Source organism: Meleagris gallopavo, chromosome 3 (genome assembly GCF_905368555.1).
Source record: "Meleagris gallopavo chromosome 3, MGAL_WU_HG_1.1, whole genome shotgun sequence".
NCBI classification, from domain to species: Eukaryota; Metazoa; Chordata; class Aves; order Galliformes; family Phasianidae; genus Meleagris; species Meleagris gallopavo.
The window spans coordinates 7840302-7846108 of NC_139406.1; the positions used below are offsets into that span (position 1 = coordinate 7840302).

Here is a 5807-nt window from a genome sequence, read left to right on the forward strand (position 1 = left end):
CTGTACCCACAGCCCTGTTCCATTGCTACCATTCACCTCCTTCCCCATTTGACCACAGCAGAAATTCTCTCTTCTAGCACGTACTTCTTGGTTTTCTCTCCCGGCACGGAGTTGGTGCTGGAAAACTGAAATTTGATGGAGCAGTATCTTTTTATTCACTGTCTCACTCTGCTATGTAGAGATTTATTTACCGTTAGTATGACATCTTTCCAGGATAGATACCAAGGATATATTGGATATGCAAGGAGGACATCATTTGGGTTGGAAAACCACTGCAAACTGAAATGTCGAGGAAAGCTATTTGCTGGGTTTTTGGAGGGTGGAGAGGTTAAGTCCATGATTTACCAAAAGTGAAGAATTCTAGAAGTGAGGAAGGGTGGTCAGAACACAGAGCAGCTGGAGTCCCTGATGAAGGCTCAGCCAACTTTTCTTTCTCTACTGCAGCCTTTAGGACATATTACTCAACAGGAGCAGCCTTAAGGACTAGAATGTTAAGTGAAACAGGGACAGTGCTACCTCTGCACATCACAGGGATAGGAGGCATTCAAAATAGAATGATCCCAGAAGAGCCTTATATGGACATCAAAATTATTAAATTTTCTTCTATTCCAAGTTTAGGAGAGACCCTTAATTCACAAATACGAATCTCAGACCTCTGTAAGGCCTAGAGGACTTAAGCAGCAATCATGCCTCACTGGTTCACCTTTCTTTTCTTTGATTTTCAAATAAACAAGAAGCACAGTGACCCAAGAATCAGTTGTAACTGGCTTCCCATAATTGAAAGGTAATCTATTGCAAGAAAAGGAAACATTGAAACCTCTCTGGATTTAACAAAGAAGGAGCCAGAACTCTTAGCATCCCTCCTAAGCACAGAAGGACAGACAGACTCTCTTCTTAGGAATTGGCAACATTATACATCAAACTCACAGGCCAGTCAGGAAGAAGGATTTTGTGATGTCGAAGAAACATCCAAGAAGGCTTTGTCTGAGGAGGCTGGTGTTCAGATAGCACCAGCTTAATTTTCACAGCAGATATCTCTGAGCAGTCAAAGTAACCTAAATGCTGCAGTGAGAGCGCTGAGAATCTTCTAGGAAATTAAGCCAAACAGCTACAGCACCACATCACTAAGGAGTAATTGAAGACTTTGATATGATAATTGATTATCGTGCATTGATTAAAGCAGGCAAGAGAGCATACACTCTCCAGATGACTTTCAAATTACAAAGCCACGAGCTTCAAAGCTTATTTGGATTCACACAACAAAATACATTTCATTATTTACAGCGTAAAAAAGTATCCTCATAAATGCAGCAAGAATTTTAAAACAGTGCATGGTGAAATGGCACAACTTGAAATAAGGAACTAATCAATGCTATCAAAATGGCTTTCATCTGTCCTGCGGACTCAAATCATTTCCAGATGATAACATGAGACTGATTGAATGTCTCTAGAAGCAATCCTTATCAAGGCCTGATTATAATGACTACAATAGGATGGAAAAAAAAAGGCTGGTATAGGATGGCTAAATAGCCCTGAGGAAATGCGCAAACAGTTGCTCAGTTGGGGTAAATCTACCTGACCTGGTGGCTGCAAGGAAAAGCAGCATCTGCTTTGGGTCATTTCCAGCCATGCTTAGATGCCTTTCATAAATTCAGCCAAACACTCACTGTTTTACCTCATGGTAAGAGCAGACCAATGTGTAACCGCTTGCAATTTGTGTGAACTGGTGAATCATCACCAGAGCATCTTCATTTGCTTTCCCATTTTAAAGCCTTTTCAAGCTCTTCTCAATTACACGTTGTTTTATCTCCCATGGTTCTACCTCCTTAGCTGTAAGGGAACTGAGAAGTTGTTACCATTTACTTGCATTACTCCTCCATACAGAAACCAGGATCATGTTTTTCTCGGCATTGTGAAAAACAGCAAAGATACGATCCTGCTCAAAGAGCTTCATCTGAACTGCATGACCAGAGACAGCAGGTGACTGCAACAGAGTGATGGCAGCAGAAAATGGCAGAGGTTCAGCAGAACATTCAGGTTGGATATTTTCTTCCTCTCAGGAAGAGTAGTGATACATTGGAACGGGCTGCCCAGGGAGGTGGTGGAGTCACCGTCCCTGGAGGTGTTCAAGAAGGATGTAGATGTGGCACTGAGGGACATGGTTAGTGGTTATGGTAGGGTGCACTGGAGATTGGACTGCATGGCCTTGGTGGTCTTTTACAACCTTAATGATTCTATGATTCTGTGATTCTAGCTCTTCGGTTCTGTCATCGCAGCACTGCATCTGTGGGCTGAAACCTGATGCCAGAACATGCAGCTCACATCACTCAAACACTGGAGACCGCCCAGCTTTTCTGAAGGGTTTCTTTAAGGTTAACCACATTTCCTTAGGCAGATCCTGCATTACTCAGCCATTTCATGCTGTGTCAGAAGAACAGTTCTTGGCTTTGATGGAACAAGGTGAAATCAGGTGTCTGGAACCAGGCTGGGACTCTTTTGTATTGGAAAATCAAAACAAAGCTGTGGATATATGAGGTCATCCAAAGCAAGCACAGCTGAGAACTAGGAGAAGTGAAAGCACAGACAGTCTGCCATATGTTTAAGCTGGCTGTAGGTACTTCAATTTCTTCACCACACAGGTTGCTGCTTCTAAATTAGAGGACAGGTTAAAAGTTTGTCTGGAAACAAGAGGTGAGACAGAAAGAAGAAATATTTTTTTGGAAAAGGAAGAAATATCCCACCAATGAAGAACATTAGCTTGTCTAACAGGAGCTTACTACTGGCGATTCAGTGGGTCCTCAGCGCTCATCTCTTTGTTTCAGAGATTTGGTCCATGGATGCCACTCCTCAGAAAAAAAACAGGGGGACAAGAATGTCCAGTGAGCCAGAGAAGTCTGGCTGTGGGAGGAAGCTTATTCAGTATGCAAGAGAAAGCTGACACTCCTGAGTCAGTATAATTTTTAAGTATTTCCTATCTTTGCTATCTGAAGTTTAATGTGAATGTGCTAGAAAAACAGAAGAACTTCATTTAAATCCACATTTCTGGCTTGACGACTACATTTGATGGAATTTTTTATGAAATTATCTTGGGTGGATGTGATTGCAGAAAAAGAAACAGTCTCCAGTGTCATCACTGTGTCAGCAAGTGGTAGTGGCAGTGGGATGACAGCAAACGTGGTATAACAGAGGCTAACTGCGTCAGACAGCATTCTCCATGCCATAACAGCTCACCCTTTTAACTAGAGGAAGAACATTGTGATGAGAACATACTTTTAATTAAACCTTTCTCCCTCCACTCGTTTTAATCACATCTTGTGCAACCAGAGTGAAATATTCAGTGAGCAAGGATGTGCTCACAAACAAAACACCTATGAGACAGTCTGTCCTGCCACCAGTCACTGCTGTTTCCCAATTTCAGGGAACATATCAGCCCTTCTCTGATGTGAGCACAAAATTTGGCATACAGGGATTTACTTTTCATGATTATTAGCAGATTTTGAATCAAAAGCGTCAGGCATATTGCAGCAATTAAGCGCATGAGTCAAGCCCTCACTCATTTGGAAAGGCTCCTGCTTTGTGTTATTGCTCACCAGGACCATAAATGGCACGTTGTGAGGAGGAAATCTGTCCCAGGAGCTCAGGAGCAAGTGTGCCCGAGCTCCTCCTGTGGCATCACTCAGGCTCTACTACCCCTCTCCTCCTCTTCCATGTCTGCTGGGACTGATAGATTCCCATCTGACATGCTGCTGTCGTGCAGCCTCCTCCCTGGCAGCATTAGCAGGGCTGCAAGGAGGATGATTCCCTTCCCACCCTGCCTTCACCACCTCATCCTATGGAGCAATAAATGTTTGGCCTGTCCCACAAGGGCTGGAGAGCCTGTTTTGCTGTTTAGAGAGACAAACCTGCCTCCCTCATGTCCTGTACCTCCCTATGCTGAAAATCCATTGTGGTTATGGGATTATAAGTGTGTATCGCTATGTAGGCTGAAGAGGAATTTGGAAGGACAAAGAAATCTGATGTTCTACTATGATCAGTGGTCATTGATCCAACTTTAATTAGTAAAAAAAAAAAAAAAAGAAGAAACATAAAATACTGGAATTACATCACCTGATTATTCATTCTAGCTTAGTACCAGTTCCTTGATGGATTTGACCCAGCTTCTAGCAAATATTTTTTATTAAAAATCCTAAGTATATTTAAAATACAATGAAAGGTAAGCAAAGATGCCTTTTCCTGTCTTTGTTTGGCTTAGCACTGTGCATTGCATGAGCAGTTTTGCATGAGCAAATTTGGATCCCTAATGTCATCTCATCTAATGCAAATATCTGAAAATGTCTAATCTTTTCTTTAATAAAGTTTCTTACAGACCACTATGAGTCGATTGTGTCTTGTGAAAGCGAGTTCTTTGAGTCAGTTTCCTGTGATAAACAAAATTTTCTTTTACAGACTCTCAGTGCCCTGTTTTTTACTCTCATGAAGTTTCTCATTTTGGCTTCTGTATGTATGAGTTCTTAGAATGCAACCTCATTAACCTTGCCCATGGTATTCTTTCATATGCATCTTTTTTACCCATTTCCTTCACAAACAGACATAAACTTTACAACTCTTTACTGAAATGAGCACTGCATAGAAATGATAAACCTTCACAGAAAACTCTCATGAGGTTATTGTTAGCAGACACATGTAGTGACTGTCACAGACAAATACCTGGACCTGAAGGATTGTGGAGTTCCCGTCATCATGAAAACATTTTTTCCCCCATCTCTTTCATTCCCTTCCACTCAGAGCAAAGTAGCTGGACCTCTTCCAGTTTCTCACACTCAGTTCAGCTAAAAGAGATTCTGCCAACTCCACGCTGCAGGTCTGCTCTAGCTAACAAGGGTCTGTAGAAGGTGTTGAGCCCCTGAAGAAGAAAATCCCATTCAATGTGCAGTGACTGATCAGGTAGACACATGACAAAAGTCAAAGTGCCATTGCTGTAAGAATCAGGAAGTAGGAAACAAAATCCTTGAAAGTGGTTGAGGAACAAAGTAGAGCAAATCTCTCACAGGACCTAGAGTCGAGTATGGCTGGAAAGCGCAGCTTTGCCAAGCTGTAAATTCCAGAAGTAAGCGAAAGACAAAAATAATTTAAAAAAATGACAACCACCCTCAAAACTTTTCCTTCGAGCCGGAATTGAACCAGCGACCTAAGGATTTCTTTTACAGTCAGCCTACAGTCCTCCGCTCTACCAGCTGAGCTATCGAAGGAAGATGAGGGAGTGCCAAGAATGAGTCAAGACGACATCAACAATAGCCTTAGGCTCTAATGGACTTCCATATGCATTGCTTCTCACAACAGCAAAACAGTATCAGAAAAAAAGGGCAGAAGTTTAGCCTTCCCTGCAAAACTGGATTTTGGTTATGAAACTGCCAGTTTTCTGCCAAACAGTTTACAGCTCTTGTAAGATTGTTGGTGGTGGTAGCGTTAAGGTTGGAATTCCTGTGATGACCCATATGAAATCTGTTTGCTTCTTAACAAAGAAATTTGCCAGCTCTTCTGTGATTTTGCCACGTTTCCTAATCAGAGCTAGGAGAACAGAGAGGACTCATATCCACACAGTTCCCCACAGCTGTTCTCCAGCCCAATCCTATAACAAGTTAGCAAACAAATCAGCTAACACACTCCCTGACAGCCTCCACAGTGAATGCTGAGGAATGAAGGAAAAGGGTGGAAAGCAACCGACACTGAGGAAATATTTGTCTCACGTGTGAGGTGCTGTTGCAGCTTCTCAGAGGTCTAATCCTGGAATTTGCCAGGTGTCATGA

At 42.2% G+C, this 5807-nt stretch overlaps 1 non-coding gene across 1 annotated transcript; it reads right to left on the minus strand.

Moving 5' to 3' along the window:
• Window positions 1–5160: 5160 nt before the first annotated feature.
• TRNAY-GUA (transfer RNA tyrosine (anticodon GUA)) lies at window positions 5161–5249 on the minus strand. The gene is given in 2 exon segments: window positions 5161–5196; window positions 5213–5249. It is a non-coding gene; the product is annotated as a tRNA-Tyr (tRNA).
• Window positions 5250–5807: the final 558 nt, after the last annotated feature.